Here is a 27,376-nt window from a genome sequence, read left to right on the forward strand (position 1 = left end):
TTAGACTTAATAAATTATTCCATGAAAAACACTGATTTATTTTGAACTGTACTGCAGACAGCATAACAAATTTTTAGCAAACAAGTGTGTTCTGTAATCTTCAGGCAATGATCAAAAACCACTTTTCCCTTTTAGTAGAATAAATAATGAGAATAGGTAAAAATCAGTATGAATGGTTCAGCTAGAGAAATAGCTTTGGGAAGAATGCAATCAGTGACCAAAACCTCAATCAATTACTCATTAAATAACATATATTTGCCTCTAAAATCGAAGCCTTGAAGGCAAAAATACACACTTTATTCAAAGTTTCCCTGACCACACTACAAAAATATAATCCTCTGCTCTAACACCACATAATATATCCATTACTCTATTTGATTTTTCCAGTAGAATTAGAAGTTTTTGGAATTATATTATTCATGTACTTACTTCTATGTTTATCTCTTCACAGTGAGTCATCCAGAAGGGAAGAGATGATGTCTGTCTTGTTCTCAACCTGTTTCCCCAAATGCTAAAGAAGACTTTAATACATAGAAAATATTTTTATAATGAAAGAATAATAGAGTGAAAAATAAAAATACTTGTCCTTTTGGATCATGTCACGTGCACTTTAATGCTTATAATATTATAACTATTTGTTACAATGCACTTATTCATAAGTATAGTATAAGTCTTATGTTGTCTTAAGGTACCTTTAAATGTAATTTCACCAGTCACTGTACTAGTATATATTTTATAAGTTGATGACAGCTTGACTATTATGACCCTTTATATGGAAAACTAATAAAAAGTAAATATTATATAAGTCTGAATTTATTGGAGCAAAGTCTTAAGCATTTTATGTATGCCAATTGTTATATAAAAAACATACTCAGATTAAAAAATCCAAAGTTTAAAATCTAGCTACAGTTCCTCTATTAGCTCTCTAATGTAAATGCAAAATTCACTCTGAACTTAAAATCAATACATCATTTGAAAGAAGATATTGTGAATCTCTAATAGGCCAATGTTTTAAAAATTTAATTTCTTCAAAAATTCCTCAACAAGTAGAACAATTTCTTACATGCAATATGAGTTAAATGACTTTTTTTTAATATTAAATAGTTAATACAAGTGAGATCTTAGCTTAAACAAATGTTGAGAATGAACATACTATCCAAGAGAGTCTACAAAGTGTGCCTGGTATAGTAGAAAAGGTTTCAATTTTGCCATTTTCTAAACACAGAAAAATGTATCCCTCCAATTCAGAATATTGAATGTCTTATGGAAAGCGAAAGGTCATTTGTAACTGTCCAAAGGATTGATGGAGTTGAGATACCTCCTTGACCTTCACCCTGCACTCATAAAGAATAGTTTCAGATGACAGAGCATCATGCAAGTTTTCAGAAAATGTCTTTTCTTCTTTTGTATTGCATAGCAAGATTGTTACCTGATATTTTCTTTCATAATTGTATGTCAAGATTTAATTATATTGTGTCTTCCCTAATTAAAATTTAACTGTCATTAAATTCTTCTAAGCAATGTCTGTAATTTGGACTAAATCAAACAGTTCTATCTGGTTTTATTTTGCCATTATTTCCCACCACAGTTTTTTTTTTAATGGTAAATGCTTTAGGGACCTTGCAAACCATGTCAAAATCATCCTTTAGAAATACTAACCAGTATTCCTTCCAACACATACATATTACAATTGATTATTGTCTAATAAATATATACTATTAAAAAGTACTGACTCGTTATAATTTAGGAATTTCTATTAATGTGAAATAAGTTTAAAACTAGTAAACATTACTTAATTAAAAATAAAAGTGGTTTAGTGCTATACTAATAGCTACTGAATTATTGTAGATTGTAATATCTCTATAATATCTTGATGTTAATAATCTTAGTTCCTGCATGGTAGAAAGTAAAATATTCATATATATAATGTATCTATAAAATGGGATTATATATAAATATCTATTTGCATTTAAATAAACATATTTTATAATACTTTCTACATAAAATGAGGCAAGTTTTAATAATTACACAAGATAACTCATGTGTTTCTAGTTATTATCGTCAGAATAATGTGACCTAAATCAGTCCTATTGCCGCTATTGATATTTAAAATCTCTGTATACCTCAACTTGTATCAGATAGCTCCTACCAATTTGCTTATTTCTAACTTTATCTAACTAGAATTTGCAATTCATCTTTCTCATATAATACAGAAAATAACCAAGAGTGATTGTTAAGTATTCCAGATTACAAAATGAAAGGGAATGCAAAAAAAAAGGCAATCAGAACACCAAGGGAAAAATAAAGGAATTGCAATAATTTGTTTTGGATTTTAGATTGACACTATAAAGCAAGCATTGCTTATTGACTTTCAGCTACTTGAATGCACCAGAGACTAAGTTTAGCACAATTTATAACAAAACAGATATCGAAAGTGAGAGAGTAAAGGTAAGGTGAAATTTACTTGTTTAAGAAACAATGCGGAAGGAGAGATAGTCTCGTGGGGAGGGTACATGCCTTTCATGCCGCCGCTGTCCTGGATTTCATCCCCAGCATCGCCTATGGACCCCTGGAGTGATTTCTGAGCATTGAGCCAGGAATAACTCCTGACGACCTCCAGGTGTGGTCCCACTGCAAAACCAAACCAAACAAATAGTAAAAGAAATGAGGATATTAGAGATAAGTATTATTATCTTCATATTTCAAATTTGAGACTTGAATGACAATGATCGAAGGAATATGAATGGTCGCATAAAAAAATCAAAGAAATATGAAATTACTTCATTGCCTATTGTTTAAGTTATATTTCTCTACCGAGCAATGAAAATTGCCAAAACTACAATTTAAGGGGAGAAAACTATTGCTAAAGTTGGAAAGAGATTCTTTTATACTGTTATCAGTATAAAATAATTTATTTTAGTGCACAAATTAATTAAATTTAATATTTACTTTGAAAAATGTCTATAAAAATTCATTTATATCTGATTTTTATTGATTCAATTAAGTGTCTTTCTCAGTCATGAATCACGGTGTAATTGAAAGCAGAAGTGTCCTAGGTCCAGTGGTTGAATAATATGGAACTATGTTGGTAGGTGTAATGAGTTTAAGTATTCCAACACTTACAGGCATATACATTTGAAAACTTATGCTGCCTAAAAAAAAGAATTTTCAAAATTATAAAAAATAGCATTATTGCATTAAAAAATACAAAACCCATAAACCACCATAATAAAACATACAGATAAACTCCTTTTTTTTTGGCAACAGGGCAAAAGCTAAAAATAAGAGAATCCAGATTAAGTGTACAGTGATATGTAACACAGGGGTAAGAAAAAGAAGAAAAAGCCATGCTTTGAATTAAAAGAAATTTTAATTGGAGTAAATTCATTAAACTCATATAAACACTATAATATTTTAATTGAGTTAACCATATTTTATCATATACTTAATTTTGCAGTTTATCAGACAATAAAAGGGAACAATAAAAGATAATAACAATTCTTAGTTAATATACCATTTTAAAAGTATTTCTTCATAATGAATTACTAATTGATTTAAAATCATAGCTTCATGGTCCACAGATAGGATCTTTATTTTCATCTTATGAAATTGAACAGACTGAGGTGCTGGAGAGAGAGTAGAGTTTGAACTGCATGTGACTAACCGCGGTTCAATCCCTGGCATCCCTCCCCAAGTCCTGTCCCAGTAATTTCTGAGCACAAAGCCTGGATAAGTCTTGAGCAAGTGTGACCCCCCACAAACAAACAATTCTAATTATTTTAAGCCTTCAACTATCAGACAAAAATTCAAATATTACACTTCCCATATGATATTGAGCATTTATTTCAGACAAAAAGCAGTATAATTTAGTATAATATAAAGAATTTTTGTACATACTACATACCAATGAAACTAATATTTATCAGAAAGAAAATGGAAAGAGTGGAAATCAGATGGGGATCTACTGTTTTTCAGTAGTGGCACTGTAGCACTGTAGCACTGTCTTCCCGTTGTTCATCAATTTGCTCAAGCGGGCACCAGTAACGCCTCCATTGTAAGACTTGTTACTGTTTTTGGCATATTGAATACGCCACAGGTAGCTTGCCAGGCTCTGTTGTGCAGGAGGGATACTCTCGGTAGCTTGCTGGGCTCTCTGAAAGGGACGGAGGAATCAAACCAAGGTCAGCTATGTGCAAGACAAATGCCCCACCCACTGTGCTATTGCTCCAGTCCAATTTTCAGTAGTGCACACCTAAAATTTATAAAATTTATTGTTTATTTTCAATAAAAAGTTAAAAAAATACAGTAGTGGTTACATAAGGCACACATTTAATGTCTTTCCTTCAGACTCTACCACTCTTACCTTTTCCCAACTCTCCTTCCATGGAGAATTCACAAATGAATCTTCCCTTTTATGCCTCCCTTATTACAAGGGAGTTTCTTCATTTTCTGACTTTAATATTCACATGTGCACTCCAAAATCTGTTTATTTTCATTCTCTGTGATTTATAACTGCTGCTTCCAAATAAGTGTGCTTCATTCCTTTAAGACATCTCACATGCATGTCTAAAACAACATTTTCCGAATGATGTATTCATATATAATTCAGTTGAAATAAAGTAATCTTCCAGTAAAGGAATACATGATGATAATAATTTATAATGATAGTATCAAAGCCTAGTTGAAGTTTTTGGTGCTACGTTAGGTTTATATTGATTTCTTTATGCATTACGCACAAGAGAAGAGCTCCTGGTCTAGTGCTGAAACTCTGGAATTCTCAGACTTCCATCTCTGGACTTCTCTAGAAGGTACTAGAAGATAGCTTTCTGCTAGTGGGAAAGAACAAGGAAGTGTAGGCCCGGTTTTTTTTTTTTAAGTGCATAATTCTGAAGTAGCACACATCTCAACAGTCTCTTTTCAATCTTATGTTGTATTTTTCTTTGGCAGCCACACCCAGTGGTGTTCAGTGCTCACTCCTGCCTTTGTGTTCAAGAATCACTCCTGGTGGTGCTCTTGGAAGCCTTATGTTCTCAGAAGCAGGGGTCTAAACCAGGTAGGCAGCATATTAGGCAAACACCTTAGTCCCTGTATTATCTCTCTGGCCCACCTATTTTGATATTTGATGCTTCACAAAAGCACTTGGACACACTATCATGAATTGAATTGTTTTCTCTCAATTTACATGTTGAATTTTTAACCTCTCAGTATCTCAGAATATAATATTTTTTGAGATGAGGTTTTTAAAAAGTGATAATCATTGTAATGTATGATGTTTAAGGTAAGCCCTAACAATATGATAGGGTTTCCTACAGAAGTGGAAATTTGGGTTGAGATATGAGACTTGAAACATACCTTTCTTTCTCAATAGGAATCCACCATCTGAGAAAACCACACTGCCGGTGGCATGATTTTCTAATTCTGATCTCTAGAAAAGTGAAAAATTAATACTGTTTTTTAAACAATTCAGTTTGCATGCTGATATATACAGGAGCTCTAAAACAGTATATGTAATTACATTTTATGATTTCCTGTCCAACATATCTTTCACCTTTCTTTCAAGTAGACAAAACATCTAGATTAACTTCTTAAGCAAGTCCAGTATTTATTCATTTTATTCTCTCTGTTAAAATTCCTTTTCCTGTCTCTTTGCCAATCCAATACTTAGTTAATACTTCAAACCTTTTTATAAGGAAACCATTTCTGTTTTTTTTCCTACAAATAATAAGAAAAGTACAAATTTTCTAGCTATCCTTTTCCTTCATCAAAATTTTTCAGTAATATCTTGACTTCAATACTCATTGTAAATGTAAATGATTATTTTTCACTGAGCCACAAAACAAAAAGATGAGGAAGAAACAGAAGAGGAGGACGGAACAAAGTCAACTTTTCTTTTACTTTGTGGACTCATTTTTCTATTAAAAAGAAAGCTATCCCGAAAAACAAACAAACAAAAAAACACAAAAGAAGTTATTGTATGAAAAGCCAGATGTAATATATTTGTTTCCTCTTGAGCTTGATCGTGAAACTATGTGTTCAAAAACTAACACAAAATGTTTCTCAAGAATATTTGTGAAATGATTCATTCACTCAATATGTGTATTGATTATCTATAATATGCCAGACACTGGATTTACCCTGAAGACATTGCTAGGCATAAGACCCAAAAAAATCTTACCTGCTGGAAGTGGAAACCTCAGAAATAAGAAAGTTAATACAGAAATAATACAAATAACAATACCTTAATTACTAAAGGAGAAGTGGCTTAGTAACGTGATTTAGATTAACTAGCCATGACAAGATTCACTTGCATTACTTTAGTCAGGTCTTGTAACAGAAATACAGTAGATGTGGGATTTATATAGCAAACATTTATTTTTCACAATTTTAGAAATGGGGAAATCTAAGGCCAATGTGCCAGTGTCTTTGAAAGTCATTTTCTGATACTTAAACAGTGATACTTTCGCTGTGTACTCCCATAGTACCTGACTCAGAGAAATAATCTAGCTCCTTTTTTGTATATGTGTTTAATTTGGAGCCAAATAAAGCAATGCTCAGTGATTACTCTTGGGTCTGTGCTCAGGTATCATTCCTAGGGGATTTGGAGGATCATATGGTATCCCAGGATCAAACCAAGGTCAACAGAAAGAATATTTAGATGTAAGATTGTGTCATTTATCATAGGTTTAATAATTTGAGGTGTAAAGAAAATTGAATCATTAGGAGTTTGGAGCCAAATTTTTTTTAATATAATTTGTTCACATATTAACTGTGAGATTTTAGTAAAAGGCAGGAATTAATTTCCACTCATAATTTATCTTCATTCAATTACAAGAATTGGCTGTTCTGTATGTCTAAAATGTAACTATGGAAAGATCATCACTTAAAACACTAAAGATCTGATCAAGGACTGGTCAAGTAAAATGAATTCTGAGAACAAAGAGATCTCATTTTCAATCTTACATCTTGTATCCTGAGCACTGTTTTTTTTTTATAGCTATGTCCATGAGTTACTCTCTTTATGCTATTAGAAAATTACCAAAATAGAAAATTATGCTGAAATATTTGGACAAAGATTTAGAATTTATTAGAGTAAAAATGTGAATATTTTCATGAAAAACATTTTCTAGTAAGAATGTTGTTTGTTTTCATGGCATATTATTTGATAACTGCATCTGATGTTGCATTTCAGGGTGGAGATAATTTAAAATATTTTTCTTGTAAAAGTTAAGGTTAAAAACTGTCTTTCTAAATATACATGTGTATATATAGATATATATATTAGAGCTTAACATCTTCAATTTTAACTCACTGCTTAATCAATTTCATTATGATCCTTCTACATGTAGTCATGTAGTAGTCTTGTTTTATTACAACTAAGTTAACTTTGTAGCTATACTTCTCTAAGACAACTAGTTACATATAAAATAATAACAACCTCTGTAATATTATGTTATCTGATACGTAATGCCAAGAAATTACAACTAATGAGTCTTAAGGTAATCTTCAAAGCAAACAGTAAAATGGCCAACTAAAGTATTAATTGGGAGAAACCATGATTCTGACCACTGAGCTAATTCTTTATTTATCTAAATTACTGTCACTGTCACTATCATTCCATTGTTCATCGATTTGCCAAAGCGGGTGCCAATATCATCTCAATTCTTCCCTGTCCGTGCCAGTGTACCCCATGGCGTACTGGGGGCACTTTCAGGGTCAGGGGAATAAGGACTGTCGTTGTTACTGTTTTTGGCATATCAAATACGCCACCAGTTGCTTGCCAGGCTCTGCCATGTGGGCGGGATACACTCGTTAACTTGCTGGTCTCTCCGAGAGGGACGGAGGCATTTGGGGTGGCCTCTAATTGCCTTTACGGGTGTTCCCAGTCTACCGAATGTAAGCTTTTGGTCGACTAGCATGTTGTAACGATCTGCACACTGACAAACATTCACCTACTTGCATCTCTGGGCAGTACCTGGGACATCTGCGGTTCAGGTTAATCTCCTTGAGATTGGTGGAATGCGCCCAGAGATTGTTGAGCAGCTGGCAGAGCAGATCCTATCTCGGAGGGTCTGTGCTGGGTCAAACACCTGCGCCTAGTCCCAGGTCACTGGTGGTTGGCTGACAGCACCCTAAAGTGGATGAGCCACTGCACATACTGCCCCCATGGCTGTATCTCCCCTGGTGTTGTGACTAGGCCCAGCCGAGTAATTTTTAAATATTTTTTAATTTAAATATTAATAAAATAGCTCAATCTTTGTGATCTATTTTCTTTTTGCAAACTTTTCTTATTCAGTTCTGGTTCAGTTGGACTCTCTGAATTTAGTGTTCTACACAGGTTTCCAGAGATGCTTAGGCCTGCTGACACCCTGATTTTGGTTAGTTAGACTCTGACCTCCAGAACACTAACAGTATAAGTCTGTGCTGTATTACAACATAACATTGTGTAAATTTCTAAAACTCAAGTAAATTTTGGTATCCAGAAGTGGGATGCTGCTCGAAGAGATTCCTTAAAATGTAGAACTGGTTTTGGATTTGTTTCCTGGCCAGACGGTACAGGCCAGAGGACATTGCATGGTGGAAGCCCTCTCACACTGAGAAACTTACCCTCTACGAGATTGATCCACCATTTTCTGTGCACGCTGTGTATGTTCACTGTATTTTCCTCAATCGTACACGCTTACCATTCTCCTTCAAGAATAGGTTGAGTTTCTTGAAAAACTAACTTGAATATGTATAAACGGTTGCAATTTCTCTGCTGGGCATAGAACCAGACTCTTACTCCTCTCTTCAAAGCTGACCACCAGTCCACGCTCCAGGATATCCTGCCCAATGCAAGATGTTTTCCTGCTCTCTTTTCTATTCAGTTTGTCCTGTGCTTTTTCAAAGGACAACATGAATAGATGGTTGGCAGGAATATGGGTGTCAGCAACTCCCCAAGAGAGGACTTGGAGGAAGTTGTGGAAGCAGAGCCAAGCTTGCTGAATAGGCAGTTCCTTTATCAGCCTTCTTCTGCGAGCTAGGCAAAATTCACAGCAGAAATTTAGATTACTGGCATCCTTTTGCCTAGGATCCTGCCATTCAAGAAACAGGGGAACTGGGATGCAGGGGGCAGAAGTAAGCACGTGGAGCTTCTTACCATGAGAGGAAACTCCCTTGGAACAATAGCTACAGTTCACAAGGGAATGGCAATGTGTGGAGTATGACTTGGAAAACACACCTCAGCAGAACTACTAAGGCACTGCATACTGGCCTCAGAAATGGGAAAATAGGGAATACATCAGTCTTCTGGCACCACAACTCTACGTTCATATTATTGCACCATTGAAACATCAAAAAAGTCCATGAACTTGTGTGCTCTGAACAGTCTAACTAATCTGTTTGTGTCATCTTCCTTAACAGAAGATGAAAATAACTGATGCCACACAATGTAGGTGTGAGAGGCAATGTGCATGAGAAATGCGATTATATTTTGTGAAGTCATGGTGAAGGCACTCAGAAGAGAATTGATATGCACCATTAGCATTCCTTGGCACTTTCCAGAGACTCTTTCCTTTTAGTAGCTATTTGGTGGGGGATATGATTTGGGTTTGCTTCCCTCTTTTCTCCCTTTGCCCTAATAGGTACATTCCTGTACCCACAAAATACTATCATTGGAAAGTAAAAAGAGTAAATGTTTTAATGTACATTTTTACCAAAGTGATAATTTAGTAATTGTAGAGATATTGTAGTTCTGTTTAGGAGTGAGTTATTTTGAAATGTAGATTTGTTGACATCCCTATCTCGCATTATTCAATAAGCTCCCTTTTCTAATAATTATATCTGGAAAAGACCAATGATGTTCTAGATTGCTCACATTGTTAAAACTCACAAGATTGCCACCATTAGTGAACATTTTTTTTTCTATTCTATTCTTTTCCTTATGCCATTATGTGGGAAAAGTTAAGTGGGGAACTGGAAGAAAAGTCAATTTCTATTTGAGTACTAAATTTAGGCTGGAGTGATAGCACAGCGGGTAGGCCATTTGCTTTACATGCAGCCAACCCAGGTTTGATTCCTCCGCCCCTCTGGAGAGCCTGGCAAGCTACTGAGCGTATCCCACCGGCATGGCAGAGTCTGGCAAGCTACCCGTGGCTTATTCGATACGCCAAAAACAGTAACAACAGTAACAACAAGTCTCACAATGGAGATGTTACTGGTGCCTGCTCGAGCAAATCGATGAACAATGGAGACAATGATGACAGTGCAACATTAATAAAATAATTAAACATTTTTTAAAATATTTAAATAGTTATTTAAATATTCTTATTAACATAGTAATCTCACACGGCAGAGCCTGGCAAGCTACCTGTGTCATACTATATGCCAAAAACTAACAATAATGGGCCTCATTCCCCTGACCTTGAACATGACAGGAACGAATGGAGACATTACTGGCACCTGCTCCAGCAAATCGATGAGCAATGGAATGATACAGTGATACAGTGAGACAGTGATTAATATAGATCCATTGAGATCTACATTATCTCCCAAAGCTCCCCAAATGATTATCATACAATGATTTTAGATTAAAGGTACAAGTTCTGTGTATTAGTCGTTGTATTGACTAAAAAAAGTTGATGAAACAGTTGCCTTTATCAAGTCTTACCAAGCACAGATTTCTAAATTTCTTTAGATGAAAAAGTGGTACAAATTAAAAGGTTATTTTCATGCCTGCTACCACATTTCAAACAATGAAGCTCAGTGTAGGAACTAAATCAAATTGCCCTAATTACGTAAGTGCTGTCTTCCCTTTCTCTTCCCCTTCCATTTCTCTGTCCTTCCTCACCTCCTTCCCTTTCTCAATCCCCTCCCCCCACTCCCTTTTTGGATGCTGGGGAACAAGCAGAGGGCCTCACATATATAAAACATGAGCTCTACCACTGATCCACAGCCCAGGTCATTATCTAGGTTTCTCTTTTTTTCACTCCTCTAATATTTAGAGAACACAACACCACCGCCACTAAGAATGGACAGAATAGACATGCAGGTGTGTGCATTTTCACAAAACACTATAATTTAAACTTCTTTCAGACAGAAAAAAAAACAAAAAATGTTGCCTTTGGTTTTTAAAGAGATCTTAGATTACATGAACTTTATGAGATCTAAATTTAGAAGTTAAGAAAGCAGCGAGTATTTATATAGTTTTACAGTCAAAGGAATAATCTAACTGAACTCATGTTTATACGCTATGTTGAATATCTAATCTGAAAAACAAAATAATGTATTTCTAGGTTTAAAAAATCTTCAAAGATACTTGCTTATATTCAAAATATAGTGAAAAGTAGTAACATGTATCATGCAGAAAAAAATGTGATGGTTTTTATTTGGGGAGGGGGGGAGTCACACCCGGCAGTGCTCAGGGCTTACTACTGGCTCTGTGGTCAATGATCACTCATGGCAATGTTTGGAGGATTATATGGAGTGCCAGGAATCAATCCCATGTTGGTCACCTGTAAGATAAATGCCACTTCCATGCTCTGTCCTCCAACAAGTTTTTATATCTAAAGACAATAAGGGGAAATAAAGGAAAACAAAATGGTAAGGAAACAAACAGAAAAAATGCTGGACCTAGAAAGTCTACTGGCTTCAACAAAGTCTTTTAGTAACTACAGAAATGCCTGTGGTCCTCTGCTCTAAAGTGTTTGCCACAGTTTGCAGATGTTACAATGAAGTGCAAATTTATACATAGTCTCTTGAATCCATTTTCATCCATTTATAACAGTTTCTGATGAGAACTATAATTATTCTGTAATTATTTGACAAGTTTAACGAATTAGGTATCTGAAGTTCCTTTGAAATTTTCCCTGTTATTTATGCATTGATAATACTTTATTTGTAATTAATCTTGATCATTTCTACCCTGGGCAAAATTATGTAACATTCATAGCATATATATACAGGTTTGCTCTCCTAGAATTACATACCCAACTTGAATTCTACATTAAAATCATATCAATGAATATAATGTATTTTACTACCTTTATGGGCAGAAATATTTTTGCTTTAGGAAACAAGTGTTCTTGATCTACAACTGAGAAATATACAATATGATTTAATTGTATATATATATATATGTATGTGTATATATATGGCAATTTCAGTTAAGTTCAACTACATATAGAATGGAAAATAAAGAAATTGCAATTATTAATGGTCACAGAAGAGAGCAGGCTAATAGGTCCAAAACAAGAACAATACCATAAATGAAAAATATAAGTAAACAAATTTAAAAGGTTGGGCAAAATGGAGCAGTTAAGATAAAGAAAAGCAGACTCTTTCTCCCGGAAGGGAGCATAACAGGAAGTCTGCCATAGCCATGCCACCAGACTCAGCGCCAGGCAGTTTCACTGGGGGCACCCCAGGGTGGGGCGGGTGAGAGTCCTCCCCGCCCCAAGGTACCCAGCCCCGACAGCCAAACACCTCTAGAACCCAACTGCTGCCACACTCAAGGCCTCTCCCAATGTTCTCAGGCCAAGTCTTACACACTAGAGAACATATTCGTGGACTGCATGACTGCATTTGCGGCCACGGGACACATCATAAAACATACCCTACCCATTCTCCATAAGTACCACACCACATTTGATGGTGTTCAGATAGTAATCAACAAATCATAGAGGGAAATATATATATGCATATATACATATTTTCATATATATATATATGAAAGCTCACATCACTCAATTTTCAACAACATCCTAAAGATATCTTAATGGCCCCTGCCAAAATAGAACAATCGTCACACTATTTCCTATAGAAAGAATTTTCTATAAGCATTTTCAGCGGTTCTTCATAATAGACAATCCAAAATATATTATTTTGGTTTTGCTTTGGGTCAGGGATCAGGGCTTGAGATGGAAACAACCCAAATTTGGTAGTGGGAAGATGTAACAGTGGTGGGATTGGTGTTTTTATATTAAATGTAATCAAATATTGTGAACTACCTTATTAAGTAGTTTTTTATTGATAAACCTACTTAGTCATTGTCTATCTCAAGAAGAACACAAATGTTGAATGTTTGCTAACTAACCCTTTCAAATAAATTTGATACACTAGAATATTATGTATTTAAAAAAAAAGAAGATGAAGAAAAGCCAAGTTATTGCCCACATTAATTGATAGCCCGCTGACTGTGTTACCAGCATCTGGTATAAGTAAAGTCTACTGCTCCATATATTCTTTTGTAAACATTGTGATTTAACTTGTAAATTTATCTACACTGGCTCTAAAATTACTGCAATTCCCACTTTGTTTAGAATGTGAAATCCCTAAAATAAACAAACCTCAAACACAAGTTTTACACACACTGGAGTTTTTTTCTTATTTGAATGGAAACAGTCAGGTTTGCTCCTTACTCCATCCCCCGGGCCTGCTCATCACCGGGAACTTCCCACAGCCCTAGCCAAAGGTTTTAATTTATAGAACAGTCTGTGTTTTGCCACTGGCTATGAAATCATAACTAATACGTTCCATAGACTGCAATAAGGTCCCAGAGAGAACTCTATGCTATCAAGCATATAATTTTAAGATTTAACAATGCATAATATGTTTATATAGTTTATCAATGCGCATCTCTTTTTCAAGAAGAAAGAAAGAGAGGAGAAACTTAAAATCAGTTCTTCCTAAAGGTACTTCTTTTTAAACAAACTGTTTTCAATTGGTTAAGGATTGAATCTATGGCCTTTAAAGTACTGATTAATGATTCAATTAAAATCAGCTTTGTGCTATCAAAAACATTAACAATGCCATGCTTTTGATAATTATAAAGTGATTATATTTACCTTATAAGAGAAACTTGTCAAATACATTTAACATGGTGTTACTCACAAAATACTAAACTTTTTTGCTTTTTTGTATTCTAAAAAAAATTTTCAATCTAAATTGCTATTAAATCAGAGTTAAATCTTCTTCAAATAATTTAAAAGTTTAACGATTCCTTTTGATATTCTTAAAAGCACAGAGTGATTTCAATGACATATTCTTATGATCTTGAATGAGAATCAAAAATACTTTTTTCCCATTTATTATGACTGCCAATCTTACATATCATTCACTGCCAGGAAGTGTCTGTAGTTGATAAGATTTGACAGGTTAAGGAAGAATTTCTATTGTGCATAAAATCCACAAGAAGTCAGCAATTCAGTAACTGCAGGTCTTATATACCTTATTGGTAAAAATTAATGCTATTTAAGTCATCTATTAATGATTTGTGAGCCACACAAGTTTCTACAATGTAAATGTCTGTCTTAGTCTTACATTTTGTGATTTTTTTTTGGTCTTCAGGTATAAACTTTTAGAAAAAATATAGGGAAATTTAGAAAAGCATCTTAATTTGTATTAGTTTTTTAAAACACAAAATAAAATAAACTAACTAAAATATTATAATAATGTGTTGTTACTTTCCCAATACAGTCATTTGTAGGAGATAAGCAAAATCATAAAACATAAAACTTATATAACTTAAAGGGAAAACTTTCCTATCTCGAACACAATATCTTCATTTTCCAAGTATTGAAAAGACTTAAGAAATGCATGGACATAAGAAACAATATGGAACAGATGAAATTGAAGAATGTATTATCTCTAAAATGGAACTAATATATAATACAGAGATTCCGTCCCAAGAACATGCATTAAGCAACCCATAGTAATGCCATAGGATATGTACACATACACTCACTACAAAACTATATAAAATAGATAAAGTTGGAAAAACCAAATTTTAGACTACAGATGTATTGTAGCATTTATTTTAAAAAGGAATAATATTCAAGTACAAAAAAAGATAAAATATTCACTTTTACTACAATTTTGATGAGACTAGGTATTTTCATGTTAAGCAAAATAAATCAGAGGGAAGATATCTATAGACCATGAAATTATTCATATGTGATAATAAATATTTTAAAGGGGCTGGGAAAATAGTATTCAGTTAAAAAGACACTGGAATTCTAATAAGTCATCTGAGATTTTTCATCTTTCTCCTGCTTTCTTCTAATAGTATGATAACTATGACATCAATCTAAAGATAGCCTTCTTCTATAACTAAGAATTAAATTCTGTTACATTAAAACGCAATTTAGTATAAAGCTGATCAGTGGGGAAGTTAATATACAAAACTTTACTACTTGCCCAAAAATAGATTTCCTTATGAGCGTTCTTTTACTTTATATTTTTTGTAAACAAGCAAAAACTACTAGAAAGCAGAACATCTTTAAGCACTGATATTGACTAAAACCAGAAAATATATGGTAGAAGATTACTTTTCCTTGGTATGACTAGGAACTCATCTTTCCTAAATTAATAACACATGTAGCACTGTTGTCCCATTGTTCATCGATTTGCAGGAGTGGGCACCAGTATCGTCTACATTGTGAGACTTGCTGTTACTGTTTTGGGCATATCGAATATGCCACAGGTAGCTTGCCAGGCTCTTCTGTGTGGGTGGGGAGCTGGAGCGGTAGCACAGCGGGTAGGGCGTTTGCCTTGCACAAGGCCAACCCGGGTTCAATTCCCAGCATCCCATATGGTCCCCCAAGCACCCCCAGGAATGATTCCGAAGTGCAGAGCCAGGAGTAACACCTGAGCATCACTGGGTATGACGCAAAAGGCAAAAAAAAAAAAAAAGGTAAACTAATAATACTTAATTTTAAATATAGTAATTTAAAAGGTAAGGCATTTTAGCATAATGGAACATATATGTGTAAAATGTTTTCCAATTTTAACTCAAACATCAATTATTATATAAGATATAATACATAATGCATAGAATAAATATAGTTCAATATTTTATAGACAAATGAAAATGATAGTAATCACAATGCCTAGTAATGTTTTCTTGTTCATGTATTTATTCTGTTTTGGTACCGCAACCGGATTTGCTCAGAGCTACTTCTAACTCCACCCTCAGAATAACTCCTGGTGAGATTGGGGGCCACGTAGGGTGCTGGAGATTGACGTGCATCAACCACTTGCAAGGCAAGCGCCCTTACCTCTTTACTCGGCCCCAAGTTAGCTAGTATTTTTAAAAACAAACATTAGTTATTTAGTTTAATAAACATATTTTACTATGGACTAGGAAAAACCTGTTCTTTGCAATTCACTTTAAACTTATGTAATGTAACTAAGAATAATGCAATTAATAGTCACTGTATTAATACTATTAATGATAATGATGTTCTGTTGGTAAAGAATAAAACTGCATTTTATTAGAATAGTTTTCTGTTTTATTTTTATAATAATTCATGTTATGCCAACTTAAAAGATTTTATAGGAATGCAACAAGAGTGGCTTTATTATTGTTTTAGAATGCCTGGCTATTTTATATCATTACAGTCTCCATAATGTTTACATTGCATGGCTGCATGATGAAGATGCAATCAGTCCTGCAGAAAGTCAAGTGTATTCCATTACTCTGAGGATATATTGGCTGAATTATATCATGGGAAAAAATTTAAATTTAATCATTTTGGTCAGTTCTAACATTCACTATTTTCAGAGATGCCTGGTATTTTTAAATAAAGTTTCTTGAAGGTAAACATTTAAATATCAGGAATTATCTTTAGAACAAAACTTAATTTACCACATGTATAAAATGATAGTGCTCTTGAATTTGTTTAGAAATGAGTATTGAAAATGTTATCAAAGGAACTGACACACACACACACACAACATAAATTAAAACCCCACCTCATAGATACAAATATGTGGAATTTAAAATTTTTAATTTTTGATTTTCCTGTGTGGTTAGGTCATGATTAAATTTTGTTTTGTTATACTTGGGATTATAAAAAAAATAAACATTTAAAATCTTTCTATGAGTGTCCAGGTTTCTTCATATGCATGTATTTTTTTAGTTGGTTTCAGCTTCTACAAACAAAAAAAACCCATGTAATGCATCTTGAAATTGAATATTTATTGATTTTAGTGTTTTCTGAGTAAAAGAAATCTCAGAAATTCAATTATTAGGTATTGGTTCATGAATTGTCTACAAATTAGCCTTTACTGTGAGGCAGAGAGATAATATAGGGGTATAGGAACATGCCTTGCATGCAGTCAACTCGCGTGCTATCCATGCACCATATGGTCCACACTGCTGACGAAAATTGTGAGCACAGAGCGAGGAGTAGACCCTGTGCAGTGTAGGTATGGTTCCCTGAAAATACATACTTACATACATTGTCACTGTCACTGTCATCGTGTTGCTCATCGATTTGTTAGAGCGGGCACCAGTAACGTCTCTCATTGAGAGACTTATTGTTACTGTTTTTAGCATATCCAATACGCACAGGTAGCTTGCCAGGCTCTGCTGTGCGGGTTAGATACTCTTGGTAGCTTGCCGGGATCTCCGAGAGGGGCGGAGGAATCAAACTCCGGTTGGCCGCGTGAAAGGCGAACGCGCAACTGCTGTGCTATCGCTCCAGCCCTCATACATACATACTTAAGAAAAACATTTTGCTATATTATTTTTGTACAGACTAATCCAGCTTGGATCATATTTAACTAGAAGTTGTTGTAACCCATCAAATAGTATCGCTGTATCACTGTCATCCCATTGTTAGTCGATTTACTCAAGCGGGTACCAGTAACGTCTATACTACACTCAGCCCTGAGATTTTAGCAACCACTCCTTACTTATCTTTCCCAATGATTGGAGCCTCTTTCAGGGTCAGGGGAATGAGACCTATTGTTACTGGTTTTGGCATATACCATGGGTAGCCTGCCAGGCTCTGCTGTGCGGGCAGGATACTCTCAGTAGTTTGATGGGCTCTCCAAGAGGTATGTATATATCAGTTACTGTGTTTTGGATATGAATATGCCACAGGGAGCTTGCCGGGCTCTCCCAAGTTGGCAATAGACTCTCGGTAGCTTGTCATGTTCTCCAAGAGGGAGAACTATGCTATTAGATGTCTCGGGGCGCTTCTGGGTGCTTGGTTTCATAGTCTCTGGATGGTGGCCGTTGATGGGATTTCATGGTGCCGGGGGCAGTCTCTGGGTGTGACTGCCTAGCTACTGGAAAATGGGGGATCTGGGTGGAAGAGGCCCAGTCCCAATCCAAGCAGCCTTGGAGATCTCGGCCCTGAATCCTGCACACCTGGGTTCCTCTCCCGGCTCCCCCATGTGTGAGGCTCGTCCAAACATGTGAAGAGTGGCTCTGAGCATGGCCGTGGCTGGGTTCCAGAGGTCCTCAACTGTCGAGGTTCTGCTGGGGGAGGGGTGGAGGGAAACAAAACCTGTCCCCTCTATGGTTTAAATATTTTATGTTCAAATTTTATGTTCAAATAGTAACATGATAAAATTTCCAGAATTTGAAATTTTAATAAACAGTAAATACTACAAGTTTTTCAATCTCACTAGTAAATATAAATGCAGTGAAGGGAATTAAGTATAACAGGAAATTCCTTGCATATTGGAAAACATGATAAAGGAGCAATTTCTTATTTATTACTTTCCCTTTAAAACCAATATTTTAGAAGAAAAGGCACTTATTCTCAGTGCAAATTGAACATGTGACTTCCCAGAAATGTCACTCAAATTTTTTTTGGGGGGGTCACACCTGGCAATGCACAGCGGTCACTCCTGGCTCTGCACTCAGGAATTACCCCTGGCAGTGCTCACGGGACCATATGGGATGCTGGGAATCGAACCCGGGTCGGTCGCATGCAAGGCAAACGCCCTAGCCGCTGTGCTATCACTCCAGCCCCGTGTCACTCAAATTTTGTAAGCAATAAATGACGTCAACATTGAATACATTGAACTAAAATCTTCCTGGTGTATTTTACTTCTTTTACTCTAGATATTTAAGAGATATAACCCTTTCAAGAAAACAACATCAACAAAACTGGTAGCCAAACAGACTATCACTGCTTATTAATATCATATACAAGATTGACCCAATCAGTCCTCTAATGTTTAAGTATTACATATGTGAAGTAGTTCCAATGAGCTACATATTTGAATCAATTGATTTTAGAAGAATATGTAATAAGTTAAGGGTAGCAATCCTAAGTCAAAGAAAGCAATGCTGTCAAGCTGAAAAAAACAATGCTATACTGTTGAAACGGTGCAATATATGATTTCTCAAGAGCTGGATTAAAGCTCTTATTGGAGAAACAGTAGTGACTATGGGAATAAGATCTATTACATTATTATAGCAGTTTGAGTTAAAATGTAAGTAAAACAAGTAAACCATTTTCTTTGTAACACATATAATTTGTAGATAATTTGAACTGGAGCAATAGAACAGTAGGTAGGACCTTTGCCTTGCACGTGGTTGACCTGGGTTTGATTCCTCTGCCCCTCTTGGAGAGCCCAGCAAACTACCAAGAGTATCCTGCCCGAATGGCAGAGCATGGCAAGCTACCTGTGGTATATTTGATATGCCAAAAACAGTAATGATAAGTCTCACAATGGAGATGTCACTGATGCCCACTTGAGCAAATCGATTAACAGTGAGACGACAGTGCTACAGTAGATAATATATATTGCTGATTACTCTTTCCCAGGTTTTCCACATTTGGTTTATATGTAAATATGTCACAGAAAAGTGTAGGTAAGTATGGAAAAATATAATTATTTTCAGATGCCATGAAGATAAAGGCACTTTTAGTAAACTATTGAATTTAGTGTCACTTCAATACTTGTGATATTGTTTATATTTAAAAAATGAAGGTATCTAAGCTTGGAGAAGTTCAATATTTTTTGAAGGTCATATAAGAACAGCTTGATTATCCCCAAAGCCCAGGTTTTTTAACTATAAAACTTTACTTTCAACTGTTAATACAAAGAGGATAGTTGATTCATAGTATAATGACGTCAATAAGCCAATGCATTCTCTATTTGGTTTTTTTATATATATACATAATTTCTACGTAGATGTTTAATCAAGCAATTTTGTCCCTTACTGTAGCTTCCATTTTGGGGATTTATCATTTGAGAGATACTAAGGAAAAAAGAAACACTAAGCCAAATATTATTGCTTAATTTGTAATATATCAACATGATATAAATACACACTAAAGTATATTTAAATATGGGATGGTATTGTTAGAGAAAAATACATTAATAAAACTAAACAATTTTTAATAAATTGTTTAGTAAATTATTAAAATTGAACAATTTTTATATTTAACAAAATATCTATGTCTCTAAGCCCAACTTCACTATTTATCAGTGGATTCTTTCAGAGGATGTTACGTGGAAAACAAAATTACTAGAAACCTTGCATGGCACTTATTGCAAAGAACAGAAGTAGCTACATAAAAATTGGAGGATTTTTGATGCAATACTAATACTGTAGATCCTATTTCCAGACAACTGGATACAACTGAAGAAATGCCTATAATTTAGGCCCTATTGATCCAATATTTTAGGGTATATTTTTTCTTTAAAAATAGGCTAAAACACATTTTTAAAATGCTATGAAAGGTCTGGCATCTAACCATGATTTGACATTTAAAAAATGATACCTTAGAAATAAAATGAAATAATTTAATCAATTCTTTATTCAACCTGACACTAAAACTCAAAATCCAAATCAAAGTCAGAGCTTCCTGCCAATACTGTTCAAGAAAACCGTCACTGACTGGAAACCTGACTGAAACTTAAGCAGAATCTATTCTAATATGAAATAATCACTTCAAAAAAAAAGAAAACCAGTGGCAAATCTGTTTTGTCCTACAAATCTACCTGCCCCAGGAAAAATAGGAGTACAGATATTAAACTTTATGGCAAAATTAATGTATCAAATATATAAAATTTCCTTAGATTTGGATCTTCCTGAGCAGTTGGACCCTGTAATTATGCTTTGTCAAACTCCTTTGCATGAAACTATTTCACTCAAATAAACTAGTACAACTCAAAAGGAAATGGGATGATAATTGGAAGAAGTGTCTATTTTTTCTTCTTTCTTTCCTTCTGTGCTTGAAGCCTTTCTCTGACAGTATAATATGCTATTTTAAGTTGAGAAGAAAATCTATTTTCCAAGATAGAAGTTACTTTCTGATTTTATTCCTTTTAATTACTGAAGGAAAAAAAAACAAGTAAGATAAGAGAGAACTGTAGGAAAAGAGGGTTGGGAAGCAATTAATCTAACAAATGTGCCATAAAAAGTCGCCACTCTACATTTTGTGTTACTGTATGTAACAATTTTTGATAGAATACAGCTCATGGCTGGGTAAACACCAGTTATATGTTAAGTTCTCAATGAATGTCTCATGGATGAACAAATGAACTGTAAAGAGGAGAGAAAATCTGAGAAACTAAATTCAGTCCCTTTGTCATATATTTCTATGCATTTTTACCCATATTTTAAAAGGGGCCAGTCAAGATGACAGGCTGGAGCTGGGGTGGGTGGGTAGGAGAAACACTGGTGGCAGGAAGTGGACACTGGTGGTGGGATTTGTGATGGAACATTGTAAGAGAAAAACTCAACTATGAATACCTTTGTAATTCATGATGATTTCACAAAATAAAATTTTCAGGAAAAATAATAATATAAATTTTAAAAAAGACCCTTCATATCAAAGGAAATTTTATAAAAAGGGCAGAATTTTAACCTCATGATCTCAGCTGTAATTTAGAAACAGGAATTAAGATATAGAATAGCAAACAGACACCACCTGACAGCAAGCATCAGTTTTTCAATCCAAAAGTAAAGATCATGTGTCTGTATACAAATGTGCATCACTAAATTAAAGATTCTCAGGGGGAAATATCATTTCATTGTAAGTTTATATAAACTATTTAAAGTTTAAATAGTTTATTTAAACTATTGACCTGTTGGTCAATACCTGTTGGTATTTTTTTAATGCATATCATGTGTGGCCAGAGATTTTAAAAATAAGATTGTTTAGGTTAACCAAAATGAAATAACTAAGATGAAAAGTAAAAACAAGTTACTGAATATTAGAAAAATCCAAAAATAGTTTAATATTCTTGATGATATTTCAATATTCTCTGCAAATGATGAGGAATTAATGTCTTTATATATAAATGTGTATATATAAAATCATATGCTTTGTTTTATGTTTCTAGTAAGCCTTAAATTATAAAAATTACCATATCCTGAGCAGCACTTTATTTTACTGAGCAGACCCAATTGCCAAAAAGTTCTATTTTTGAGTCAGCATGTGAACTACTAGAGTCAGCAAAACAAACTTCAAAATTATATCTTTACATTTTTTAATATCTTTATCTCCACAAAAGATTTTTGATCTCTTTTGATCCACATTACACTATCTTTAAAATTAATACGATATATCGCTTCTCGGCCTTTTGGCTAAGATCAAGTGTGTAAAATTAATACGATTTTTTTACATTAGTTGTTTGAAAAAGTGAAACGGATAAAAAGCATGTAGTACAAACTGGCACGTAGTTTGCCAAACAAAAATGGGAGGTGCCACTGTAGTAGTTGTCATTGTTCAGAAAATCTATCATGAAATCCATTCCATTAGTATTGATAATCTGGGGGGCTTTCATACAATTTAGAATTACATACAATTTAGAATTTCATACAGTACAGAAATATGAGTGTCTTCCAACAAATTCTATAATTAACTATCCTTTTGCAGAGAATATTATACATAACATTTAGCTCCTTTAAGGTTTTTGTTTGTTTGTTTTCAAAGACCGGCTCTGCATAAAGAACTAGAAAGCAATTCATTGTGTGTAAGTAACTCATATGGTCCAGCAACAAGCCATAATTTTAAGAATATTGCAACCATGTTATCTAAACAACAATAAAATTAAATGTTTATTTAGAAAAGAATTAGAAAGAGGACAAGGGATGTAATAAAATGATAGAGGACTTATCTTCAATGTCTGAGATCCTGTGTTTCATCAGTGGCACTGCAAAAATGAAGATAGAAGAAATATTTCAAAGCCCAAGAATGTGGCTCAGTGGTAAAATGCCTGTTTAGTGAACTCAAAGCAATGAATTCTATCCCTGACATTTCACTCCATCTCTGAATGCCACAGCTGATGGTACAACTGTAGGAATGCCTGGCACCACAGTAATTGGTGATCTCTGGCACACACACCTGCACCAAGTGGGGAAACACAGGCATCAGAACAACAAAAGAGAAAACGGCAATTAAAAGAATTAGCAGAATTTTAAAGAAATTGCTAATAGGTAAAAATATATATATATTACTTTAGAAAAATTGAATAGAAGATACATAAGCTATTAATTAGTCTTCCTTGCTGTGAAAGATGAATTTACGAAGAGTGATGATGTACATATGAAATAAACTTTTGACTGTAGAAAGAGTAGTGAAAGGAAGTATGATATTATGAAACATGAGTATTTCTGATCCTTTCCTCTTTAATCGTCTGACAAAGATAAGGAAGTTAAAATTAACTGCATATTATTAATGGAACCATAAGAAACTACCTCTGAGCTACAAAGTCTGTTTAAATTTTTTTTATTTATTTGAATTTATTTTTTTGCTGGAGCTCCATGTTGCATTCAAACATTATAGTCAAAGGAAATGCCCACATTGATCATCTCCAGGGAAAGTTAACACGACTTACCCACTGAGTGTTCCAAAGCTAAATGAATGTGGATTTATGACACAGTTATTAAGTTGTTCAAGACTTATTTAATTATAATATATTGTTTAATTATAATAGTGGATGTGGTAAGATTACAATGGTCTATTAAATATACTATGCACAATTTTGAAAGTATAAAATAGTTGAGAAAAGAATTGAGATGCAAAGCATAACTATTATATACTTATGACAAAACTGGCTGTCGAAAAGTCATTCTTTTGCATTAAGGCATATCCTTCAAGAAAGGGCTGTTGGATTTCTAACTCCCAGTGCCTCGTAATGTGGCTTTATTTGGAGATAGAGTCTTTACAGAGGTAATCAAGTTAAAGTGAGGTCACAAGGGTGAACCCTAATCTAATATGGCTTACGCTTTTTAAGCAGGGAAATTTTGAACATAGTGAGAGAAGTGCACACCAGAAGAATGGCATTTGAAGATTGGAATTAAACTGCCACAAACCAAATTACTAACAGAAACGAGGAGAGAGACCTGGAACAGATTCCTACCTAGCTCCCCCAAAAAGAGCGTGGCCTACTCGGCACCTTGATTTGGGACTTCTGGCCTATGAAATAATAAATTTCTACTGTTCTGAGACACTTAGTTTGTGGCACCATGCAAGGCAACCCTAGAAAATCAATACAGTCATAATAATGAATTTATATTGCTTCATTAGCATAGAACGCCACCAAGAAAGTGGTTATTCCTTCAAGGAACTGAATATAGATTAAATATGAATAGTTCATCTCCATGTATTTCAAGGGCAAACCTCAAAATGGACAGTTAAACCGCTTTATCCATAGGTTGCAATGTCTAGACATAAATTGAAAGCATGATGTGTCTTAAGTTTTCTAGATAATGTTAATTGACATTGGGTAGACTAGATAGCTGGACAACTAAACTCAGGTTTGGGTTTTCAACAGGATAACATGGGGGCCAATCTCTAAACTATTATTTCTAAATTTTTAGAAATAGAAGAGTATTATATGTTAAATAAATCCAAACTGTTTCCACTACAAATGATTCAAAACTGATTTTTAAGTAACTCATTTTCCTTTATTTTAAACAGTGTTTTTATTTGTCCTATTTAATCAGTGCATGACTTATTCCATGTCTGGGCTAGAAGTTTATGTAATAAGATACTTTGTGGAACAGAAATTAGCCTTGCTGTGTTGCTTAGCCTTCTATTAAGTCATCTGGAGTATGTTGAACTAAGACAAATGTATTAAAATTTACATCATTACAAATCTATACTTATTCCTTTAAGGAAGAAAAGAACAAAGAGTTAGTTACTTTTTATGGCTTAAATGCCAAATGATTTAATCTTTTAATATTATTTGTGAAATAGACAGCCTTGAATGAAAATTTTCACTAACTTTGTTAATAAAGAGGAATTTAACCATTTCTATTCATATATACGAAACCATACACAAAATAAGATGATGAATTAGGAAGGAAATGCTGTTAAGAGAATTACTATAAGCATGAGGAAACTATTAGACTAGAGTTTTCAGTAGTCTAAAATTCTGAGATTTGATTTTTAAATGATGAAACATCCAATAAGCCAAATGACTCTGCATAAACATGTACATGGAATAAATTATTCCAAATGAAAGCATGGATATTATTTGTTCAGCTGTTTTAGTGGTTGGAACGTTAGGAACAAAAGCTATTATTGTTCGATGTATTTTTTCACAGGAAATAGACAGTGGCAAACATACAGTAGTTCAACACATGAGATCAGAGACATGGTTTTTATAGTAAACTAAGAACAGATGTTGGAACGATTCAAGACCTTTACAGAAATTATTAGTTATGTTTGCCTTTGAAAGCAAAGAAAGTTTATAGAGACTCACATATCTGATTATATTAAGAAACAGACAGGTTTTCAAATCCAAAAGCCTTAATTCATTCAAGCTAAAAGTTTCTGCTGCACAAATTCTGCGTGTCTTCTCAACACTATCGAAAATAATTATGTTAGGTTCCATGTTACCCTGCTGCTTTCAAAAGTATGCTTACTTTTGAGAGATAAAAACTGATTCCTCACATACAGCCTAAGTAGTCCCACTCACTAAAAATCAAATAGAAATAGGATTTATGCTGCAGGCAAAAACCACTGTGAAACAGCAATCACTGAAATCAATTTACTGACATTAGGAAAAAAAAATTCTCCAGGTTACTGGAAAGCATATTTTCTAAAGCTAAAGTACAGGCTAGCAAGTTAATTTTTTTTTTCTATTTATGAGATGCCTATATAAGATAATTTTGCCTGATTAGTTCCCCCAAGTTCTCAAGGTCAGTGACAAAATCATTAAAGACTTAAGATTTCCACTAACAAAACTACCAACTTAGCTGAATCTCTTCTAAAATATGTTAACTATTTCCCCTGTGATGTGGGATAGGCTGTCATTTTACTAGATAAGGATAAACTCTCAACTTCTTCCCCATTACAAAAGATTCGAGATTACAGCACTTGCCACATTTTCCCTCTTGTGTATGCAAAAGTAGGACTATAGACAAAGTTCAGGACAAAACAATAGGAGTGTGAATAGGCAATATTTTGTGATAAATGTCTAAATTTATTAGACAAAAAATTCAAATAAACCATTTAAGCTTGCAAAGTCTCAAAAAAAGAAAAAAAACAAACTATGTCCAAAGTTAAAAAAAGGAAATTAAATGATATGATCAGAAATCAATGGCACAGAGATTTGAACAATTGAAAATAACAACAAAATTAAGTCAATTTTGAAGCAATAAACAACATTGACAAACTTTTTCTAGACTAACCAAGAAAATAGAATAGCCAACGGAATAAAATATGAAATAGCTACACTAATATCACATAAATAGTAGAAATTAAAATATATGCCAATAGACAAAAAGAAATAGATACATTATCAGAAATAGCAACCTACCAAGACTAAGTTAAACGAAAATTGAAAATCTGAATAGATCTAGGGGGCTGGAGCGATAGCACAGTGGGTAGGGCGTTTGCCTTGCACATAGCCGACCAGGGTTCGATTCCCAGCATCTCATATGGTCCCTTGATCACCACCAGGAGTAATTCCTGAGTGTAGAGCCAGGAGTAACCCCTGTGCATTGTCGGGTGTGACCCAAAAAGAAAAAAAAAAAAGAAGAAAATCTGAATTGATCTATAGCAGGTCTAAACCAGAAATCAAAACCTATAATTAGATGACTTTAACAAACATTTAAAAAAGTGCATTATTTTTACCAAAAACATAGAAGAGGTGAAAATGGTTTATGATGCTAGCACTACCCTGATATCAGAGATATAAAAAATGCTATAACGAAAGAAATCTAGAAGTGATTTATATATATATATGTGATATATATTTGTAGAAACATATTTGCTGGGTTTTTTGTGTGTATGCACACACACAAATCTTCAATAAATATTAAGTGCAATTTATCTCAATAGCACTCTCAGATGAGCATGTGCTATGATTAAATGGGACTTACTCCTGTAATGCAATAATGTTTCAACATATTCAGTCAACCAATACGATTCATTGCATTAGTAGGATATAGATATAAGTAATAAAATAATTTCAATAGATACAGGAGAGTTTTGACTCAATTTAACATATATTTGTTATAGTATATTTCAGCAAATTTAGAACAAAAGCAATGTATTTCAAAATAGTGGTTTGTATAACTCCAAAGCCAAGATCAAACTCAAAGGTCAAAAAGCTGAGTGCTTTTCTGATGAGATCAAGAAGAAAATAAGGATTCTTATTCTTAAACTTCTAAACTTCTATTTAACTTAGT

At 34.0% G+C, this 27,376-nt stretch overlaps 1 pseudogene; it reads left to right on the top strand.

Annotated features, from left to right (window-relative positions):
* Nucleotides 1–22,298: 22,298 nt before the first annotated feature.
* On the top strand, nt 22,299–22,472 carry LOC129402718 (U2 spliceosomal RNA; annotated as a pseudogene).
* The last annotated feature ends 4,904 nt before the right edge of the window (nt 22,473–27,376 follow it).

The sequence above is a fragment of the Sorex araneus genome, chromosome 2 (genome assembly GCF_027595985.1).
Source record: "Sorex araneus isolate mSorAra2 chromosome 2, mSorAra2.pri, whole genome shotgun sequence".
Taxonomy (NCBI): Eukaryota; Metazoa; Chordata; class Mammalia; order Eulipotyphla; family Soricidae; genus Sorex; species Sorex araneus.